The sequence below is a fragment of the Rhodnius prolixus genome, unplaced genomic scaffold (assembly GCF_049639745.1).
Source record: "Rhodnius prolixus isolate KJV_2025 unplaced genomic scaffold, Rpr scaffold_7, whole genome shotgun sequence".
Classification (NCBI taxonomy): Eukaryota; Metazoa; Arthropoda; class Insecta; order Hemiptera; family Reduviidae; genus Rhodnius; species Rhodnius prolixus.
The window spans coordinates 16,365,705-16,389,881 of NW_027411582.1; the positions used below are offsets into that span (position 1 = coordinate 16,365,705).

Sequence of the window (24,177 nt, forward strand, 5' to 3'; positions counted from 1 at the left end):
CCTAGTTGTATTGGTTAATACCTAATTCAGATAATATATTTCCTAACATTTTCAGATTATTATTATTATTTTATTTTTTTTTTGACAATTGATAAACTAACACTGTTGAGTGCTCGTGAACACGTTTTCTTGCAAAATAAACTTAATTTCTCGAACGAAGATAAAAGGAATCCTGGAAAATGATATACCGTTTAAAAGCCCATTAGACAAGGAAACTTTTATAAAAAGTGCCAGCACCTAGGTCTGATAATGATTACATAAGAGCCTAATGAGTTTTCTTAAAAATTTCGATTACTTTTATTTTCCCAGTTTCCGGAGGAAGATTAAGGCTGTTTAAAGAATAATTTATGCTTCAAAATGGTGTCAATTTTTAGGAAATTTATCTGTCTTTCTAACCGTATCATCAGAATCGAATTCGGATTAAAACAGGGTTCACCCTGTACAAGCTACTAAACAGTTAGATGTAAATCTGTGAGTAACTATGCGAGATGTTTAGAGCTTAACTCCAAATAGTTGTGCATCAACATAAACTATCTCTGCAAACGTTTTGTTTATTGTATGAACGTTTAACGTGTCAGTATAAATTATATTGTTCGTCCTGTTAAGCTAGAAATATTCACAGTGAACCTACTATTATAATTGTGTTTAATAGTTATTTATTGCCCCAAAAAAGTGCTAAAGTAATTCCCACACAATCGTAGCTTTTGGTTTTTAAGGCAATCGTTCAAATTCAGCATGAATCAATAAGGAGCGACTTAAAGATTCAATCCTTCGTAACTTAAGTTGAAGAATCGGCAGTTGAGGTGGTTTGGCCAAGTCTGCAGGAGAAGTGGAGAGGGGAAGATTAGGCGCTTGATGGAGGCCAAATCTGAAGGTTGCAGATCAAGAGGTAGACCAAGATTGGGCTATTTGGACTTCATTGAACGATTATCACAAAAGCGGGGTCAGACAAGGTCATCTATCCGGGAGATTGGCAAGCAATAGAGATCGTCCAATGGTTGAAGGCCTAAGCTATCTAAAGCTCGACGCTGAAAGGCATAAGAGCTAAGACAAAGAAAAGTTCAGATTCAGCAATAATTTAGAAAATAAATTTAAGCTTAGATGAAAATTAGAACTTGCTGAGAATTGTTTGTTTTTGACTTAAGAAGGAACCATACCATGGATAGAAAGAATGACCTTTGTAAAAACCACTTTTTTTGCACTTAAGGCACCTCAAAAATGTTGAAAATTTAAAATAGAAAATCTGCACTTTCAAATATCTTAGTAAAGTAAAATAACTAGAATAGGCGACATCTGTATTCTTCTTAATTTTTCCCAGAATGACGGCAGAGTAACTACTCGTACTTGAAATCATCCTCGTATTAGACTAACAACTCCATGTTTATTTTTTCTGGAGAAAAAAGGGTAAAGTTATGTCCTGAATCATTCTGAAGAAGTCAAGGTTTTGTTCTCTTCATAAAGAATAAATATTCTTTGATAGTTATTGCTCATCTTGGAATTTGGACCAATTCTCATGGATTTAAAGAACAGAATTTGTTGAAGAGATGATGAGATTTCCATCAGTGAAAGGTGGATCATCTTGAATCCTTATCCTTATTCATCCTTAATTGATATTTCTACATTACATGCCCGATTCAGGAGTTACCTGGGTGTCAAACATTGAAAATATTATGAATTTGTATTATCTTTTAGTGTCCTGTAAACTATTACAATAATATTTAGAATTGGACTAGCGATGATTTTGTCAAAATTTTAAAAAACAGCAACTCCGTTTTTAAGCCAACGTTTCGACAAATTTCCTCAGGTCACTGTTAAAAAAAAACTCTTGAGAAACAATGGCGTAAAGACCTGTTTTGCTGTTTTTTATTTGACCAAATCCTCGCTAGTATAATCCTAAATATTGAAAATGTTTGTCATCAAATTTAATAAAGGAATAAAACACTTATTCCACATTGTTAAACGGCTATGTCGTGGCGAAATTTAGTATAACTAAGAAGCTGAAAAAGCAGAATTGATAGTCTAGATTAACTGGCGCACGGTTTAAGGTATTCTTTCTAATGGATTTTCTAGCCGATCGGAAGTGGGGGTAGCAAAGCCAAGGCTATCTATACTAATTAATCTGGCTTTGCAGTTCGTGATCCGGGCAATTCTAATTAATAAAACAATTAATATTGATCCAAAAGTCTGAATTGTACTCGCGATTGATATTAGATTTATACAACATTTGGCGTCCGCTAAGAAGTGCCGAATGCAAAGAAAATGCTCACTGTACGGATTACATCAAAGTATTCAAGGGGGGATAGCCCAAAGGGATGATTGAAATTAGTTTGTTCGTGGACAGCCACAAGGATTCGGCGATACCAAGTCATCGCTAGTCCAATCCTAAATGTTAATAGTTTACAGATCACTAAATGATAATACAAATTAATAATAATTTCAATGTTTAACACGCAGGTAACTTTTGATTCGGACATGTAATTTAGAAATACCAATTAACCAGTTAAGCGTTATTTTTTATCAACTTTACGCAACTTGTGAAGCATGTACTGTGCCTTCAAAGGTGCCTCCTCTGGCTCGCAAGCCAGGTTAGTTAGGAGGTTGCAACTGCTCTCTGAATCTGAGGATTAATTATTTAGATTAATTTTGGTACTTATTTTCCCCCCATCAAAATGAATTATCAGATTATGTAAAATAAAACATTTATGAGAAAAATATTGAAAGGTAACTATGTGACCCGTGAAAGACTGAATATTTGGTTTAAGTTGTTGCGATTAATAGAAAATTGTATAATGTTGTTAGTCTCATAATTTACTTTATCATTTGTATTTCTATTAAGTTTTAACCAGTTAAGCGTGGAATTTAGTTTTTAAAAAACCAGCCAAAGTGTGCGGAATTAAAATCAGACAATGACGTGTAAACACGTCGAACGCAGGGCTTTAACAACCAAAACTTTTACAACGTCATAATAGTCACTGCAAGCGACTTTTTCTGCAATCTCTGAGGGGGCTTGAGATTACAGAGCATTCTCTGTGCTCATTCAAAATCTTGCACCGCTTCACGTATGCATTGCTCCTAGTTAACTAGGGGACGCTACAGCTTTTACAAGGAAGAAAAGAGCTTTGGAATTCTGTGCAAAATGAAATCATGCTCGAACTGAGGTCTGAACCTCTCCCTAAGGTAAAAAACGGCATTGCCCAAAGGTTGAGAGCTGTGCCTAATTCCCAATCTCTAATGCGGAGACCAAACATGTACCAACCACTTATCATTTGGCAGACTCCCTTCACCCCTCTCCGTGTAAAATACTTGGCAGTTCTATTGGTAAAGATAAAGGAAACATCCCACCAAATAATATTCTTATTGTATTTTATTAAAATTTCGAGTTTTTATAGTTAACAGCAATTTTATATATTCCACAACGAGTATAGACGTCGAACGCACCGTAATAGAGAGTTGGTTTGACGTGTACACACGTCAAAAACGCTTAACTGGTTAAGGATGAATAAGGATAAGGATTCAAAAGTATCCACCTTTCACTGATAAAAATCTCATTATCTCTTCAACTATGTCTGTTCTTCAAACCCATGATAATTGGTCCCAAGTCTGAATATAGAAGGAGAATTGTTCTAGAAATAATTAAAGGCAAACTTAATTAGAGGCATGACCATTTTTTTGGGACCGCCTCTATTTTTTTAGATTTATAATAATGTCGTTGGAATAGTTATTTCCAAACAGATTCATTAACCCAAGCGGAGAAGAATCATTTACCAAGCTTTTGAATCTTGGGACAAAGTTTGCTTCAGAAAGAATAAGAACTAGTATTATTTAGAATTTGGAGGATTACAGTAATAGCAAAGACAAAAAACACTGTCCATCACCAGTCAGTGAGCTGTAAGAAGCTCCTAGGAAGGGAAAAATCTGAAGGCCCAGCTGCTGGATTCGAACCCATGATCGCCACGTTGAAAGCCAGTATTCGCTAACCACTCAGCTAATCCCTTCTAGTTCGTACCATTATTATTTTCCATATTGTTATATTTCCCAATACCTAGAATCCTGGTTATATTCAGGTCATGAATTATATTTTAACATTAATGTAGGGTTGTAATATCTACCATAACAATTTAAGTAATTGTAGTTATCTCTCTAATAGTGTAACATAATGTTATAGTTTTAATTCTAATTTATTGCCTATTTTACCACAGAAATACCCTAGTTTAATGTTAAGGCAATTTAAAAATAAAAAATGAGAAAAAACCCACAAAAAATGTACTGCCCAATAAAAAACGGTACAATTACTCTACTGAGTAATTGTAATCGAGTAGGGTTTTACTTAAAACGAAATATTATATCCACTTTAAGTTCCCTTAAGTCCTAAACAGTTGTTGGTATAAATTAGTCTTTAAATAAGTTTGTATGTATCCTCGTAACTCAAAACATAAAAGTTTCAAAAAATTATTATTTAATATTTAGCTTTACGAGGGTCGTTTGAAATGTCCGTGCAAGGTCAGAGAGATAGCACCACTGGCGCGTATCGAGGTTATGTTTAGTTAGTAGCATCTCTTGGAAGAACACACTCCAAGTTTCAGCCAGATCGGTCTATTTCTTTGTGTTTGGCATTCGTTTGAATCGAGAAAGTCGAGTGATTTTCAAAAAATGGACGAAAAAGAATTTCGTGTGTTGATTAAACACTACTTTATGAAAGGCAAAACGCCTCAGGAGACTAAAGAGAAGCTTGATAAACATTATGGTGACTCTGCACCTTCGATTAGAACAGTTTATAAGTGGTTTCAAAATTTTCGGAGTGGCCATATGGGTACAAGTGACGCTGAACGTTCTGGACGCCCTGTTGAGGTTACTACTCCAGAAATCATTGATAAAATCCATGATATGGTGATGGATGACAGTAGAGTGAAGGTGCGTGAGATTGCTAGTGCTGTGGGCATCTCGAATGAACGGGTACATAATATTTTGCATCAACATTTGGACATGACAAAGCTATCCGCAAAATGGGTACCGCGATTGCTCACGCTTGACCAAAAACGAAATCGTGTGAAGTGTTGCAAGGACGGTTTGCAGCTGTTCCAGAAGAATCCGCAGGACTTTAAGCGTCGCGCCCCTGCAGGACCGGGGATTAGAATAGGCCTGCTCCCGTCCAGGATGTCGTAAAAGGCGACTAAAGGACTACGCAGGGGCGGCTGGACAACAGTCGTATGGGTGTAGCGCACCCACGGAACCCGAGCTCAATACCACACATATATACACATGCACACATTTGAAACTCACTCATTCACACGTACACACACACAAACACATGTACACACATACACACCACCTAATTTTACACTTACAGACGCCCCTAAATTCCGGTGTGAGTACCGAGCCGGGAGGTTTGTGGGCGGGGGTATCGGCCCACTTATCGGCCCCACTGAGCACCAGGCCGAACTCAGTGAGTAAGTAGGCCCCCTGACGGTAAGGGCGCTCTGCCGAAGGGGTAGTATAGATCGTCCCCACTCGTGGGAACTTTATGTTGCCAACCACTAACACTCAAATTTCATCAGGATCAGCAAAGAATGGAGAATCTCCATTAGTAAAATATAAAAAAAATAATGCTGTTGATCCGAAAATTCTATTTTCGGAAACAGGATTGGGAAGACAATTTTTCGTAATGTCTTGTGTAGACGAAGGAAAAAACTTCGAGCCCTTCTGGCCGTACAAAGTATTCACTTTCCTAAAAAATGTTTGCCCGGGGACCAAAACCAAAAAACTACGTAACGGTTCCCTGCTTATAGAAACCAGTGCTGCAAATGAACGTGCAAAATCATTGTTAACCTTGGATAAGTATGAAGGATTAAACGTTAAAGTTGAATTACACAGAAGTTTAAACTATTCTAAGGGTGTGATTTCGAGCTATGATTTGCTGAACTGTACAGAGGAAGAGATACTGAATGAATCCAGATCGCAGGGTGTAGTTGAAGTAAAGAGATTGTATAAGCAACAATTCAATGAAAGGAAACCAACCCCTGCACTTATTCTTACATTCGTGGGATCTCAACCACCAGAAAAAATTACGGCCGGGTTCTTGTCATTGCCAGTAAGGCATTATATTCCGAACCCTCTACGATGCTTCAAATGTTGGAAGTTAGGACATATTGCAAATAATTGCTCTGTTGGGGACCGCTGCAAGCTCTGCTCGGGTCCTATCCACCAGAATGAGTGTCCAACTCCGCCAATATGTATAAACTGCAAAGGCCCTCATTCCCCGCTATCTGCAGAATGCGAAATCTTTAAAAAGGAAAAAAGAATACAGGAACTAAAGGTAAAAGAATGTATCAGTTACAACGAAGCATTAAAGAGGGTGAAAGCTGAAACAGCTAGACCAATCAGCTATGCAGAGTGTGTTTCCCAAGCACCTAGCTTGGAAACCAAGAAATTTGAAGACGTGATAACGCGGCTTACAGCAGTAGTAGAAGTCCTAGCAAAAAGTGTAGAAAGGTTAGAAAATAAGTATGAGAAGGTTATTAAAAAACTGGAAAACCAGGAAGACCTAGCTGAGCAAGCTCAATGTGAGATGGAGGTTGTCACGAGCGATCCCGTGAAAGTAACCAAGGAGGTTGTCACGAGGGAACCCGTGAAAGAAATCAAAAAGCGGCCCAAAACCCCAAGCTCTCCTACTACAAAGATGAATTCTATTTCTTCACCCCCTAGGAAAATAGGAGGGAGTGGGTACAAGAAAGTAGAACAAAAAATGGAAACCAGGAGGGAATTGAGAAGCAACGCTTCCTCAAACTCTTCTTTAACAAGCGTTGAAAATAAAGAGTTGGAAAATTTAGAGCTCGAGGAATTGAAAAAAATTGTATTCGACCTTCGAAAGAAAGGGAAAGGGAAAAAATGAAAAGAATTTAATTTAATTTTAACATTTTAAATGATCCTGCAATGGAACTGTCGCGGTTTTTATAGAAACTTAGAAGAACTGAAACTGTTGGTAAATAGATATAACCCTAAAATTGTTTGTCTGCAAGAGACTAATTTTAGAGAAAAGGATATCCCAAAATTGAAGGGTTTTCGAGCTTACCGAAGAGACTTTCTTCTAGGCAACCGAGCCTGTGGAGGCGTTGTCATCTTCGTGAGAAACGACATCTACTGCGAAAACGATGTTAGCATACTTAGTGATATCCAAATGATACACCTGACAGTGTACATCCCAACAAAGATTACTGTCTGTAACATCTACTTACCACCCGCTATTCCTGTCACTAAAGGAGAATTAACTAGGCACATCCGTGCGCTGCCAGCGCCCTATGTAATAGTAGGTGACTTTAACGCTCATCATACCATGTGGGGATCTACCCACGTGAGTCCGCGTGGCAGAATGCTGGAAGATATATTAGTTAAAGAAAACATTGCCTTAATTAATAAGCAGGAATTTACACATTTCAATAGCAGTAATGGATCACTCTCCGCCATAGATCTAGCGTTCTCTTCTCCATCGCTATTGCCACTTCTCGATTGGACTGTTCACAGGGATCTATGCGGAAGTGATCACTTTCCAATTATGATCTCCTATGCAAATCAAGATGCGAATCTATCTGTAGTCCCCAGATGGTCACTAAAACGTGCCCAATGGGAGAAATTTGCTTCCATGGCTAATTTTAGAGACCAAGAATTTAACAATATCGATGAAGAGGCTGAGTATATCACTAAAGTATTAGTCGACGCAGCAGAAACCTCAATTCCTAAAACGAGTGTAACTTTAAAGAAAACTCCCGCACCATGGTGGAATGGGGAATGTAAAAATGCAATTAAGAATAGAAAAAAAGCTCTGAGACAATTTTACAACCAAGCTTCCGAAGAGAATCTTGCCAAATATAAAATATTAAGATCTAAGGCAAGAAGGATAATAAAGGAAAGTAGGAAAGAATCCTGGAGGCAATTTGTGTCAACTATTTCGCAGTCAACACCTTCTTCAGAGATTTGGAAAAAAATTAAGGCAATTATTGGCGTTAGGTCTACTACCCAGATCCCTGGATTAAACATAAATGGTAGTGTCAAAACTGAAGACTTGGACAAAGCAGAACTGTTTGCAGAAGCATTCGCAAAGGTATCTGGATCAGACAAATATCCTAAGGACTTTCTCTCCATAAAACTAGAGGAGGAAAACCAGGCCATTGATTTTTCTGAAGAGGGATGTAACCAAAATTATAATATTCCCTTTAAAATGTGGGAGTTAGAGAGATCCTTATCTAAATCCAAAAATACTTCCCCAGGGCCTGATAATGTTCATTACAAATTTCTACAGAACCTAACTCAACAAAACAAAATATATCTACTTAGGTTTTATAACAGAATATGGAGTGGTAGACAATTCCCGAAAGCATGGAGCGTAGCCATTACGATACCTATCGCAAAAGAAGGAAAGGATAAATCAATGCCCGAATCTTATCGTCCAATTACTCTCAGCAGTTGCTTATGTAAGACATTAGAAAGAATGATAAGTAAGCGCTTGACGTGGTACCTAGAGACAAACCGACTTCTAGATAAACATCAGACTGGGTTCAGACGCTTCCATAGCACAATTGATCCTCTTTTAGAACTCGAAAGTGCTATCCAGAATGCTTTTTTGAAAAAATACCATCTCATAGCAGTTTTCTTTGACATAGAAAAGGCATTTGACATGGTCTGGAGGTATGGCCTTCTTAAGCAGATGCATCGATGGAACCTAAGGGGGAACCTACCAATATTTATCCAGAATTTCTTAAAACTGAGAATATTCAGAGTCCGCCTTGGGAGAGCCCTGTCGTCTCCTTTCATCCAAGAGAATGGAGTCCCTCAGGGGAGTATTTTAAGCCCTATTCTATTCCTCATAGCAATAAATAGCGTTCTAACTTCGCTGGAACAATCGGTACACGGACTGCTTTACGCAGATGATTTAGTAATATTTAGAAGCTCGCCTAGCTTCATTGTAGCGGAGGATGGTCTCCAGATGGCTATAGACGAACTTGAACAATGGTCGAAAAAGAATGGTCTCCGCTTCTCGCCAAGTAAAAGTAATTGCGTTCATTTCCACCGACTTCGCAAAACTCAGCCAACCGTAGAGTTGAAGTTGGAAGGTAGAATAATTCCCTGCAAAAGTAAAGTCAGGTATTTAGGACTAACTTTAGACGCAAAAATTAAGTTGGCGTGCACATCTTGAGGATTTAAAGCAAAGATGTATAAGGAAATTGAATGCAATCAAAGTCTTAAAAGGGACAAAATGGGGAGCGGACCGACATAGTATGATGAATTTCTACAAAGCATACGTCCGTTCGAAGATAGACTATGGCAGTATAATATATGGTTCGGCAAGAAATTCTTTACTGCGAATAATAAATCCAATACATAACGAAGGAATCCGAATGGCGCTTGGAGCGTTGAGAACTAGTCCAGTGAACAGTTTATACGCGGAAAGCGGAGAACCTCCGTTAGAAACTAGAAGAAATGTTTTAATGTGTAACTATGTAGCGAAGTTATTACCACTGGAAAACCATTTGTGCTGTAAAACCGTTTTTACACCGGAGTTATTGGATAAGTACAGAACATATACCAACAGCAAACCTCTAGGTATACGTTTTGCTAATCTCTGTACCGAAAATAATATCGAGATTCCTACAACAGTAAACTTGGAGGCATGGCAGATCGAACCTTGGGTACTCAACAGACCTCTAACAGATTACACTCTTAGTAAGTATATTAAGAATAATACGCCTCCTTACGTTTATAGAAATAAGTTCCTAGAAAGGACGAGAAATAAATATGTGAATTATAAGCAAATTTTCACTGACGGCTCTAAAACGGCTACTGGAGTGGGATCGGCCTGGGTGATAGATGGAAGGAGTTACAGCTGGTCACTGAACAATATTTCTAGTATCTTCACAGCGGAACTTTTTGCGATTTTCAAAGCTTTAGAACACATAATAGATTCCGCTGAGAGAAAATTTCTAATTTGTTCAGATTCTCGAAACTCTCTGGATGCGATATGTAAGTTGGATACAGACAACCTACTCATCCAGACCGTGCATAAACGTCTGCATCTTTGTGCTGAAATTGGGAAAACAGTCGTTTTCCTATGGACTCCCGGACATTCAGGGATTGAATTCAATGAAATCGCCGACAAGGCCGCTAGGAATGCAGCCTTAATAAGTAACCCAAAGGAAAATGTTCTGCCGTTGGATTGGAGGGCTTATCTGCGCACCCAAGCCTTATTGCTATGGAAACGGGAATGGGAAACACTTCCATTAATGAATAAGCTGAGAAGTATTAAATCCACACCATTAAAATGGATGACTTCAAGTAGACAGTCCCGCCACGAAGAAGTCATACTTGCAAGACTAAGAATAGGCCATACGATGCTAACCCATGGCTATATCTTTAGAGGTGAGCAGCAACCCATATGTGGAACCTGCAATGTAATGCTATCCGTCCATCATATTTTCGTAGAATGTACCAGATATACGTGGGCTAGGCGGAAGTTAAACATGGGTAATAGCATGAAAGAGATCCTGGACGATAATGAAGACAATGCAAGGAAAGCCTTGCAATACCTTAAAGATATAGATTTATATAGTCTCATATGACACTATGCTAGTCTCTAATTATGAAAGTATGTAAATATGTTTTTATCTTAGATTAGGTTATTAATGTGATGCGAGGAATATCAAGTACTCCATCACAAATCGCGATTAGATTTAATGTGTGTGATTGTATTTATTTGGGTGAATGTATTTATATGCATGAGTGTTTTTTTGTTAGAATGATAGTTTTAGATTAGAATGAGCTAGTGTAGTGTCATTCAGCAACATTGTCAGGTGCGAAGGACCTTAGATGTTGAGCACCTTTAAAAAGAACACAATAATAATAATTTAAGCGTCGTTTCGTCACTGTGGATGAAACATGGATACATCACTACACTCCTGAGACCAAAGAACAATCTAAACAATGGGTTACCAAGGGGGAATCTGCGCCAAAAAAGGCGAAGACCGTTCCTTCGGCCGGAAAGATTATGGCGACTGTCTTTTGGGATTCGCAAGGAATAATCCTCATCGACTATCTGGAAAAGGGTAAAACTATTACAGGTGCTTATTATTCATCGTTATTGGACCGTTTGAAAACCGAGCTGCAAGAAAAGCGCCCACGATTGGCCCACAAAAAAGTCCTTTTCCATCACGACAACGCACCAGCTCACACCTCAGCAATTGTGGTCGCAAAATTAATGGAAATAGGGTTCCAACTCGTTTCACATCCCCCCTATTCTCCAGACTTGGCTCCCTCGGACTACTATTTGTTCCCCAATATGAAGAAATGGCTGGCGGGAAAAAGATTTTATTCAAAAGAGGAGGTGATTGCAGAAACGAATGGCTATTTTTCAGACTTGGACAAATCCTATTATTCGGAAGGGATCAACAAACTAGAGCAGCGTTGGACGAAGTGTATAAGCCTAAAAGAAGACTATGTTGAAAAATAAAAAAGGTTTACCCTAAAAAATTAAGTAGTTTTTATTTTTGCACGGACTTTTCAAACGACCCTCGTACTGAATTTCGAAGGGATTTACCACAGTGTTACAAAAGACCGTGGGATTTACGTGCCGTAAATGGTTGTTTTTCAAGTTCACGGTTATATGAAATATTTATAGTGGATAATTACCGGCATTATTTTAATCTTCCCAGAGAGCAGCCTAATCTCAAGCTAGTCTTCAGTGTTAATCAGTTCCGTCCTACAAGAAAACATCTTTCGTTTGCCCCTTTCTGTCGAATTTTTATTTCACTTACGCAATGGAATCCGTCAAGAAAACTGATGCTAAACGTAAACGTATTTGTTTATCTATCGAAGATAAAATCCACATTGAAACAATAATGTATTATTATGTAATAACCGGGATTTCAGTTTTCCGGGGTGGGTATAGCCGGAAGTCAGCCCGGTTAATCGAGGTTGTACTGTATTTCTAAAATGGCTGAAACTACGAACTGAAATATGAAGGAAATGTTGGATATTTGCGGATTTGTGTACTTTTTGGTGATTGTTTTTGTTGAATAAAATGCATTTTAGTGAGACTTTTATTGGACAAAAATGCATTATACATTATTATTTCCTTCCGATTTCTCGAATTAATTAAAGACAATAAATTGTCTTAGAAAAGTAAGTGATTAACCTTAGTTAAAGTGTTTCCATCTTATCCAATTGGATAAGTCCAACAGGTAAACTCTAAGCTTGATGAAGTATTCACTAAGTGAGTTTCTTTGCAGTTTGTTCAGTACTTAGAGTTAATTATTACTGTCTCTTTACGTTGGTCCTCTCAATTTGGTCGAATTAAGAAATTGGTGTGTTTGAGAGTGCTAAATGACGTGTGTTCATTTAGTGATTGTGAAGAGAATAATTCAATGTGTTCGATTAATCGTGATAAATAGCAGAATTTGAAAAATCAAAACAGTAAAAGACGCGTGTAAGGAGAGCCTTACTCCTACATCCTTCTGTAACCAGCGGTAAGTTTTTGTTTAATGTGAATTAAGGGTCCTTAATCAGGGATCTAGGCGCCACGGTAGCCGAGCGGTTAGAGGCTAGACCTGCAAAGCTAATATGCATTGTGGGTTCGATTCCCCGGTCTTAGGCCTTGGATTTTATTTAATGGTTCATAAAAAGAAAACAGTAAAGTATGTTTGCTAGTCGCCTACGTCCAGGACACCTAACTGGTAGTTGGACGTTAAGCCCCGCCAGAAAAAATAGGCGATTACTTTACTTTACTAATCAGGGATCTTGGTTGCATCCACTTTGTGGCTTAATGTGTCATGTCCTGTTCCAGCCAGGGTCGCTGTAGATTATAATGTTGATGATGATGTAAGGAACTTCTTTTTTTGAACAGTATATGATTGATGAAACCGGCTAGAAATGGTGGCCCCTAAATCTGCGGGCACCATTTTTGGTCATCCAGATTTCTTCTAATATCCTCAGAGCCGAACGTGATGCTCCGTGAATACGAACAACTGAATAAGGTCTTCAGAAAGTGGGTGCTCTACATCCACTCTCCAATCAAATAGTCCCCAAGAAGTTCTAAGCATGTTTTCTATTGATCCAAGCGCTCCAGTGATGTTCTAAGAAGAGAAAACAGACCCTCACGGTAGAAAGGAATAATCTCTCTACATCCCCCAAGCAGCCACCTCCACTAAGTCTTTTCCAGATTTACCAAAAATTGGAATAAAACTAGAAGATTAGATTGCAAGGAAATCCCGCGGGAATCTGGGTACCGGCAGAATGGAATAATCTTTCCTTAGCTCCAGAAACATCCTTAAATTCCTACAGCCAGGGTATAGCCCAAATTCAGTATTTGGTGATCACTCAGGTTCTCTGAGAAACTCGTAAGAAAAGAGGGTAGCCGGTTATCTGGGATGGCCCCTACTTCAAAAAACCTTAATATCTTTTTTGTACCCTTTTAGGAAGTCTTTCTAAGGATTCAAAGGCTACTTACTCTAAAGAAGAGAGCTCTAGGCTCTATTTGCTTTTACTATCCTGAGTTATTCACTCTTCAGCATGAGTTACATGATGTTCTGGATTGTGCTCTCGAACTTTTGAGAATTTGAGCAGCAATCTTGATAACTTTATTTGGCCAATCTTTTCAGCAAAGTGATGTGTTAATTTGAGAATAACATCAATCCTGACGTTCTCAAGTCTACAAGTCCTGATACTGCACTGTTTTCGAAAAAGAAGCATCACGAGGTAAAATAGATCGCCCCCCGCAGACCACCAATTAGTTTTACCACTATTGCAACGGTTTAGTAACAGTAGATGACGAGTTATTGTAGAAATGATAAAAACATCCTGGATTAAACTGAAGGTACCTCAGCCATCTTGTTTTTCTGGGCAGATTGAGTGGTAGAGACAGTCTCTACTAAAAATATCTCAAATTATGATCTTAAGAAATCTTGTTGGTAGTGTACCCTAATGGTTACTCATACACCAAGCATTTTGACGTGAATACGTCTTTAAATTTGCTTTCATATGGAGGCAATCCAAAAAAACCTAATGATAACAAAATCGGGGGATACAGTTTGGCATTATAGTTTCGAATCTATAGTCTACATCCAAAATTAAATTAGATTACTGGATAGCTAAAAGATCAAAGAATTCATGACGATAAGCGAGGACTGCGCGGTGGTGGGGGAAGCGCCGACATTTTAAGATCATTTTGCTGCGTATCGAGATTTGCAATTAGTATAACTTTTGACTCGGAGAAGCTACGATGTTCGTTTAAGTTTTAATCGTCAGCTGTCGTCACAATCTATCGATTGTATATAAAACATTAGTGTAAAATAGTGACTGTGAATATAATAAAGTGTTAGAATAAAACAATATTATCAAAAATATATAATGTCGGCCTACACGCGTCGAAAAGCCAAAACCAAATACAGAGATTGTATACGGTTGGAAAGGGCTTCTCAAGAACAATCGAATGGTAATAATAAAACACCATATGACTGAGTCAAGCTGTGCCGGGAACGTAAAAGAATGAACGAGCGGATCAACGACGGTGTCCAGTACATCTGCAGCTGGGGCGGTTGAAATTGTGCAAGTGGTTGATGAAATCGCTTCTACTTCGACAACGGACTGTATAGGCATACTTGATTTCATCCTAAATACATAATTAAAAAATATTTTATATAAAAAATACAATCCGTTACGTAAACGTATTCACGTACAACACACGGCCGTGTCCATGACACAGCCACATTTATTTTTTTCTCTTTCATCTGCAGATTTTCTAAACTCTGAAAAGTACTTTTGATAACATTATCCTTGCATGCGTACTATATATTGCATAGATGTTTGGAAATAGAAAAGTTGAATGCAGTTTAATCCATCCAAATGGCATTTCTCTTCTATTCATTGTTTTCCACTTACAACAAAACCGTGTGGAGAGTATTTGTTTAAAACCCTTTTGCAAAATCTGGGTTAGCTTCCTCGCGTTAGGTAATAGAGTGGGCGATACTAGTACCACCCTTGCTGGAGGCCCCATCTCTAGCAGAACTCTCTTGTAATAGTAGTAGTAGTGTTTGTTGCCCCAAGTTTTAGCTGCGGGCAAAAAGTGCAATTACCCTGAAATAACATCCTCTCTCTATAGTTCCCCTATCCCTAGCCCTTTAGTCAGATTCCTCCGTATTTACCACACTCGAACAGTGTGTCCAACCTTTCCTATATCTTTTTACTTCCTCTGCCTTCTATCTCTTTATTTTCTATCTTTCCATCTCTTTCACACCATCCTCCCAGTTTTTTTTTACCCATATCCCAGAAATATCCCGCCTACTATCTAAAACCCAACCCTTATCAGCCGGTCTGCACATGTTTACAGTAACGTACACACACATATACATATTACCTACATTTGCTATTACAAATACACGGGGAAGAATCTTCTCCTTCTTGCAGTATACCTAGACTCCAGGAACAATAAGGTTTCACTACAACGTAATCAGCAAATCGTTACCTCTCCAGCCCCGTACTCGTTTTGAATATCGTTTCATTTCACACATTAAACCTACGTACTACCTCTACCATCTCATATTCTAATTCTTGATTTTATGCACATACTCTCTGTAATCTCTTTAGCTGTTATTTTTCTTATTTATTTATTTTTTATTTTATTTTTTCCTTATTATAATCTTTGCTCCATTTTATCTTTTTTCTTTTTATAATTTCAGTATCAGAGATAAAATTTTAAGTACTCTTTTAAAATTAAAAGCTGTAAAAATACTTCATTCGCTCTATATAATATGTGTGTATAAAATCTAAATTCAGAACTGTATTATATAGAATTTTGTTTTTTTTTTTGTTTACTTTAATTATTTTCACAACTGCAGTATATTTCTGCAATAAGTGAAGCTGATATAACATGATGCATAGTATAAATACATGAATAGCATGAGGGGAGAATTCACCCATTGGTGAAAGAAGAACAGTTCACTTACTTCATTTTTAGAAGATCGCGTGGCCACCGGCGCTTCAACCGTCTTCGGAGAATTTCCAGGCAATGCAGTAAGTTAGTGGTACAAGAGGATTAGGATGTGAGGGTGATTGATGTATGGAATTTTCTACAAAGCTTAGATGTATTGCGGTTCTAGGTCTTGGATTTTAATGAATGTTTAATATGAAAACTTTATAGTTTAAGTACGTTTGTTAGTCGCCTTCGTCTAGGACATGGGTCGACAACCTATTTTAAGTAGAGAGCCATATTTCCTTAAATAATTTTAATAAATCTTACCAAGAGCCGCAAGGTTGATAGAGTAAAAAACTGTAGATCATTTGTATTTTCACAAATTATGATTTTATGATATTCAATAACATTTAATTGTTTTATATATTTATTTTTACATATTGCAAAGTAAATAATCAAATAAATAATAACTTAACGAATTAAAAGGCAGCAGTCTTACAATATAAATCAAGTACTTTATTTTGATATTGTATAATTCTATTAAATTTCGAACCTATCACATTTAAAATTATTTTTGAAAAAATACCTTTAATAAATGGAATTTTCATTCGTTTCAATAAAATTAAAATATACAATATATTTTGGGCAGGCTGAAGAGCCACACAATTTGGATAAAAGAGCCGAGGTTTGCCGACCCCTGCCCTAGGACAACTAATTTGGTAGATGGACGTGAAGACCACTTTTAAAAAAATAGGCATTACTTGATTTTATGCCTTCTGATTGCAGCAAAATGCTATCCAACTAGAATTTAGTTACTTCTGAACTTACTTCTTCTGACATAGTATCTACAATGGCTGGACCCATCTACTCTTCGGAACACTAGGGCTTTCCGAGCTTTATAAGAAGGCATAAAGCCACAATAAACTGGTATGTGCATTCGGCTTTATCCAAGTTTAATGCTGCTAAATTGCCTTGACAAGCAGGAGGCTAAAGTAAGAGTAAAGTAATCGCCTATTTTTACTGGTGGGGCTTAACTTTCAACTACCAATTATTACTATTATTATCAACTATAATTAAATTTTTTCTAACAAATAAAAAAGTAGCCATACGCAGGATTCGATCCGGTGATCTTCCTCTCACAAAGCCACGCTCTTGACCACTAGACCAACACCCGTCCCTGACTAGCGGTGGTTTTTAAGACAGTCTTTCCAGTTCAAAAGCACTTCACGAACCGTTGGCGGAAGGGGATTCGTTTCTTGTAATGGAAGACAGTTCCTCGCCAAGGAGCTGAGTGCAAATCCTCGCAAACTGGATGCCCTTACCACGTAGGATGAAAATTGGGGTAGCACCCAGTCCTCGTTGAATGGAAATCCATCTGCTCTAAATACTAATCCCTATTACCCTCTTTGTGACATTACCAAAGAAATAAAAGGGAACATTAAATTAGCATTGACTACCATATTTTAATTACAATTACAGTAAATTGCCTTAACAGAAATTTGAGTGTTGAAATTGCCTTGAGTGGTTGGTACCAGGTGCTTTATTTGAGGCAATTACAATTAAAGCTTATTTATTGCAATTGTCTTCATTTTGTTTATTTACACGATTCTTTCAGCGTTAGGCAAATGTTTGTGCTTTTATTTTTTTTTTTGTATTTTTACAATATTTGTTTACCAGTGGTGGTGTACGTATAGTTGCATGTTTATAAATTGAGTTGGTACTTCTCTGTATATTGTTGGCGAAGCGACACACGCTGGAAGTTGGTTTAGATAGCGAAATTAACAGCCTACCTCAGTATATCTGTATACATAATATACATCTTTACCAAAATAGTACGTGCGTGTGTTATATTAGCATGTGAATGGGCCGTGGTGAGGTGATATTTCAAATGGAAGGTTTCCGTGGCAAGGTAGATAGGGGTCAGGTTAGCTCATCAACACCATACAATCCCTTCCTCGCTTCTACAGACTCCATTCAACCTCATCCAGTCCTAAGTCACGAGAATTTATGTCACTCAACTGAATTGGCGCCTCGTTTCATTCAACCCAAAATTCTCTCTCTCTCTTCTATCTGACAGCCATCTCTCATATTGCTCTATGACGTGGTCTTCCACAACTTGCCAACCTTAACAAACCGAATATCCCACATACTAACTGTAGGAATTGCCTAGTTCCCATGTTTGTCCCCATTCTATTGCCCAGCATCCTTCAAAATTACTTTAGTAACCCTCTTGCTTTCACTTTTATTCTTTTATGTGTCTATTTACTTTTTTTTTTTATTATTATTTCGTTTTCATTTCTTCCTTTTATCATTTTGCTTTCACGTTTTCCTTATCTTTTCAAGTACCTTTTTTATCTTTTCGAGTACCACATCTTAGATTACAAGCATTTTAAGAACGGCAGTAACTTTCTTTTATTTTAAATGTTTTTATTTTTGGCAAAAAATTTAGTTCAACTCCTATATTAGTGATGCTACAAAATACTGACATTGTTCAAAATTTATTTAGATACAGCATTGTTTGAATAGATTATTAAAGATAAAGGAATGAGAATTAAAATTGACAACAGGTACCCATAGTCGATTTATTTTGCTGATGAACAGGCCATGCTCTCTTCTACAGAAGATCTAGAATATAACAGCTGACATTAGTATGACCGTAGTAGTTGAAGAGATGCTCTTGCCTGAACGGCAACCTCAGCAGCTAAAGAAAAGCCGAGTAAGTGAAGGATAACAGTAGATTTTAATATTATTACCATTACTATTAACTATTGTTGCTACTACTATTAATTATTGTTGCCATCACTATTGTTCACTGTAGTGACCATTATTACAACAGTACAATTGCTGCCACCACTATTAACTGTAGTGACCATTATTATAATATTACAATACTATTGTTACCATCACTAATTATTGTTGCCACCACTTTTAACTATACTTACCATCAATATTACTATTGTTGCCATCACTTTTAACTATTGTAACTAACATTATTAATATTGTTGTCATCACTTTAAACTATTCTTGCCATCATTATTACGTACTATGTTTTTTTTTTCTTTTATGATTTAGGGCGCGTCAACATCTTAGGTTATTGGCGCCCGGAGCTTTTTTCAGTGCACTGCCGGCCTCCGGACAGTGTTCTCTCGTTACAGACAACACTGTACATCACCGTACAGTGAGCTGTAAGAAGCTCCTAGGAAGAGAAAATCTAAGGGTCAGCTGCTGGATTCGAACCCGGGACCTCCGCGTGGGAGTCCAGTATGCTAACCTCATAGCTAATCCCTTCCCTATATTACGTACTATTGTCATCACTAGGGAACGGATTTTTATGTATTTAAAAATGCCAAATATTTAATTAAAATATGCATTTATTTTCGTCAATTATGTGGAAAATATGTGATTTTCTTAAAATATTTTCTGGAATATTTAAGTAAAATGGGCATTTTTTTTTATGAAAATCGTGAAATGGTGGAATGATTGCATTTTTCGAGAACCTCACAGTTCAAAAGGAATGGCTTTGAATCCACATCAGCATCACTGTCAAGTTTTCCAATAACTGCATTGGCAATATACCTGCCCTCAACGTCAGTGGTTTCATCAATTGACACCCAAATCGGTCCATCTTTGATATGTTCTCGAATTTTGGTTACTGTATCTTTATAGATATCTTCCAGGTAGTTTTTCCGCAGAGTGCTCTCGTCAGGCATTTTTTTCCCAATATAGGTCTCTATGAATCCTTTGAAATGAGGATTTTTAAGCTTGTGGAAAGAGATATCTGCTCTAACCAAAGCCCGACACAGATCTGTACTCAGAGTAGACTTACTTGATGATGGAAATGTAAGGAAGGCTTGATAGGACGTCCTCTCTTTCTTTCTGTTTTTATTCTCTATGTGCGATCCGGTGGCAATATGTTGGGTGACTTGGGAACGTTGAGAGCAAGAAACCGCGCTTGTCACAAGCTGTGCAGTACAAAATGTCTCCATCACTTCGAAAAAGTTCTGCTGGAAACTCGCGAAGATATTTAGCAACCAGTTGTTTGTTTGAGGCCGATGTTCGTGGCATTTCACCCAAAAAAGAATACACTAAGTGACCGAACGAAATGAATTGGACACTTCAACGAACGAGCTGAAAGAACAGACAACGTCAGACAACTTCAAAGAACTAACAAGTGCCCGTCACTGTTTAGCAGCATTCTGTATAAATTACAATAACCATTGTACGCACTGTGATTCACAGCCCTACAGTCTGTGGTTCACAGTTCCTGTCAACCACCTCCCAATTATGAAAATATGCCCAAAATGAAAAATATGAAAAAATATGTACATATTTTGATTAAATATGTAGAAATATTTATTTATTTTAATCAAATATGTATAAATATGCGATAACATCCAAATATGTGGAAATATGTGAAATAAAAGTAGACTCAAACTGGCTTAAAAAGTGTCAGTATGAATACTTCTAGTTGAAAAACGTCTGTAAATTGCCTAGAAAAAAATATGTAAATACATACGAATCCGTTCCCTAGTCATCACTATTACTGTTTTACCATCATCATTACTATTGTTGCCACCACTATTAACTATTGTTGCTATCACTTTTAACTATTGTAACCAACATTATTAATATTGTTGTCATCACTTTTAACTATTCTTGCCATCATTATTACTATATTTGCCAACAGTTATCATATTAACCTTTTCTTTTTAGACGCTCTATGCAAGCTACAGCGATGATCCCTCGTAAGCCCAGTTATTACTTTTACTTAGACTAAAAGAATTCTTGATACTTATCTGTGGTTCGGTCTTTGTACGGCACTGTCGTGTGGCAGTCCTTCGTTCTACACCATCCTTGCACCGGGTTTGGTTGTCTTCATTTCCTTACTTATAATTCTTTGTGAAAACCTTACTTTATTCTCTGGTAATATACGATAGTTGCGAAGGAAGATCAACATTTTTTTTTTAGATAAATGCGCCCCAGAGGTTCCTTTTTTTATACGTAAATATCTAGCTATAGATTAGGAGGGATGTAGGTGAATGCGTGCAAAATTTAGCTATTGTTTTCTTATTGTACTATCAAAGCTAAGTATAATTTTTAGAAAAATTGAATGAATTTCTAAAAGAACAATCTAAAACGGGGAAAAGAAAAGATACCAAAACAGCGTGATAAGCAAGTATTGATTTTTACATCGTAGGCAGTTTTAAAACCTTAAAAGTAAAGAAGTTTATCAAGTAACGCATCCTGTGTACTTAAAAGAACTTTTAAAGTATAAAGGTCTTTATGATGAGTATATGGTTTATAAAAGCCCTTCATCCCATATACCTTTTAAGTATGTTCTTACATCGTCTTCCGCCATCTTCCCCACTCTGCTGATATGTGCCGAAAGCACACTTACTGTCATAAGCACTGACAGCAATTCCTTAAACTCTTACTATTAACACAAGCTTCGCCTTTGGAACACTATTCTACTACTGGCTTCATTGAAAAGATATTTAACTTCAGATATCATTTTAAACGTATTACTTTAACTTTTATTTGTTCAAGAACTTACAGCAGTACTTTTAAAACTTTATTATTTTTTTTAGAGAGAGTTTAAAGTATTTTTTTTTTTTATTTAAAAGCCAAAAACGGTTGAAATGGTATCACCCCAGGCTATACTGAAAAGATAAGAAACTAACTAAACTTTTTGCCATACTACTTCAGTCAAACGATCGAAACTCAATCTAAATAACAGAAGAATCTTATACCTTCTGCTACTGTGACCTATTTGGTCATACGGCGTCGAAGTACCAGAACCGACGTCCCAACTTTCTACGTAGTCCAGTAATTACACTCAAAAATACTTCTCAAAAATTCTTAACGCTCCATTCTTTTTTCCTGCATCTTAGCCCACAAGTCATAATGATCTCAAAATCCCTTTCATTCTTAAGTGGTTTTCTCAAATTTCATTCTCTACAGCGACACATCCTGACCTCTTTAAAGGAACACCTATCTTCTTCCACTTTACAAGGTTATCCTTCTAGAAGATTGTAGAGTAGATAGCGAGTAGTTCTCTTTTCGTGAGAACAGTTTAATAACTGTTCACGTTAATTGAACGACACCACTGGAACTGTCACTACTACACTCATGAATCCACAAATTGTGTTATCATGTTATCCTGATTGCAATTATTTCAATAAAAGATTTAAAATAAATAAAAAAGGAAGAAAAATGATGGCAAATTTTCATCCTTAAACGCATCCTTCCTAGCACTTATTACCTCATACTCAGCTCTTATCTCTCTGACAGATTCTTTCAAGTTCTTCAAGGCACTACTCACTCTTCCATCTATCCTGTCCTTGCTGGTGTACCACAGGGAAGTGTCTTAGCTCCTCTTCTTTACACAATCTACACTGCCGACTTACCTTCTAACCTTAATACCTCTATTTACACCTTCGCTGACGACACTGCCATTCTCTCCACATACACTCTGACCGTATCCTCGCAGTACGCTCACTACAGTCCCACCTTCACTCAATAGAACCTTGGTTAGAAAACTGGCGTATAAAAATTAACCCAACTAAGTCTAAATACAAAGTCTTCACACTCAAACGACAAACTCCACCACCTGTCTTCCTACATCATACACCTATCCCACCAGCCGACCATGTGCGGTACCTTGGAATGTACCTAGACAAGAGACTTACCTGGAACCCCCATACGAGACTTAAACGTACCGAACTAAACAAACGATACAAACTTCTAGCCAGACTACTCGACAAACGCTCAAAACTCTCACTGCAGAACAAACGACGACTCTATACAGCTCTTCTCACCACCAATATGGACTTTACGGAATCGAACTTTACGGAACTGCTAAAAAAATCAAACATCAATAGACTGCAAACACTCCAATCAAAAATACTCTGCCGCATAGTAGACGCTCCATTCAATGTTAGCAACCACACAATACATACAGATATCCAAATGCCACTCATCTCCGAACTTGCCAAAATTCGATATAAAAATTTTCACCAATAACACTCACTTCATCACAACCTTTTAGCTGCAAACTTATCTTCAACTACTCTACCCTCCAATCCTCGAAGACGGCTGAGGCGCCGTTGGCCCCGTGACCAACTGGGTGACTGTCATTCACTGGATGACCGTCATTCACGTCCGCCACGCTATTTATATTCATCACATTTACTTATTGTACCCTGTAGGTACAGTTGTAAATTACATTAAAAGGATAAATAAAAAATCTTTAGTAATTTGAGTACTTTCCAAAAGTAACGGATGCATCTTGCTAAGATGTGTTAAATTACTTTTACATATTTGAATTAATATTGTCAATTCTTCGCATTAATCTATAAAAATGTACTCTTTTAGCCCTGAAAAACTGAATCAATTTCCCCAAAATGTTAGGCTAAAAGAGAGATAGTTGTAGTTGATTGAGTTCTACCAAAGTAAAGAACCTTTGTCTCCCAAAAAAAGTTGATATTTTTTTAGTTTACTATGTATTTGATAAATTTTCTTCTTCTTAACTGGCGCAACAACGCGCTTGCACGAATCTTGGCCTCCTCTATCAAAGTTCGCCAGTTGTCCCCGGTCCAATGCTGCCACCATCCAGTTTCGGACACCAAGGAGGAGTTCTTGCATCCTTAGAAACACCATCACTCTAACGCAACCTCGGTCTGCCCACTCGTCGCGGTGCCATATATATTTTCTTTTATTATCTTGTGTGGTATTTCCTCGGAGGCGTCCAAGCTTCACCACCACTCACCACCTCGACGTCCCTGTACAAACTCCTTAGTTCTGCGTATTACTTCTCCTTCTCCATGTTTCGCCATCCAAAATGGCTCCATACATCCTTCGAAGAATTTTTCATTCTAACCTAAGGGAGAACAAGCTCGACATTTTTGGTGGTGACCCAGCACTCTGAGGCGTATGTTAAGGTGATTAGGATAAGGGTCTTATAAAGTCTTATCTTAGTCAACCTGTAGAGTAACTGACTTTTAAAATGATCTTGCAAACCAAAGTATGTCCTGTTAGCCAGCAGTAATTTGATAAATTTTACACCTCTTAATTTCGTAACCCAGTCAATTATAACAACCCAAAATTTAAAAAATTCAATTAAATTATCGTACGGACAGATACAATGAAGGACGATAGATTTTTTTTTAATTAAAACCATCAAACCCAATTTAAAATCTATACGTAAAAGTATTTTTTGTTTTGTTCAA

The 24,177-nt window shown here is 37.3% G+C and overlaps 1 protein-coding gene across 8 annotated transcripts in view; it reads left to right on the forward strand.

Moving 5' to 3' along the window:
• cpx (synaptic transmission protein complexin) overlaps positions 1-24,177 on the forward strand; it is a 1,020,744-nt gene that overhangs the window by 406,690 nt on the left and 589,877 nt on the right. The gene's annotated exons all lie outside the window — the stretch shown is intronic.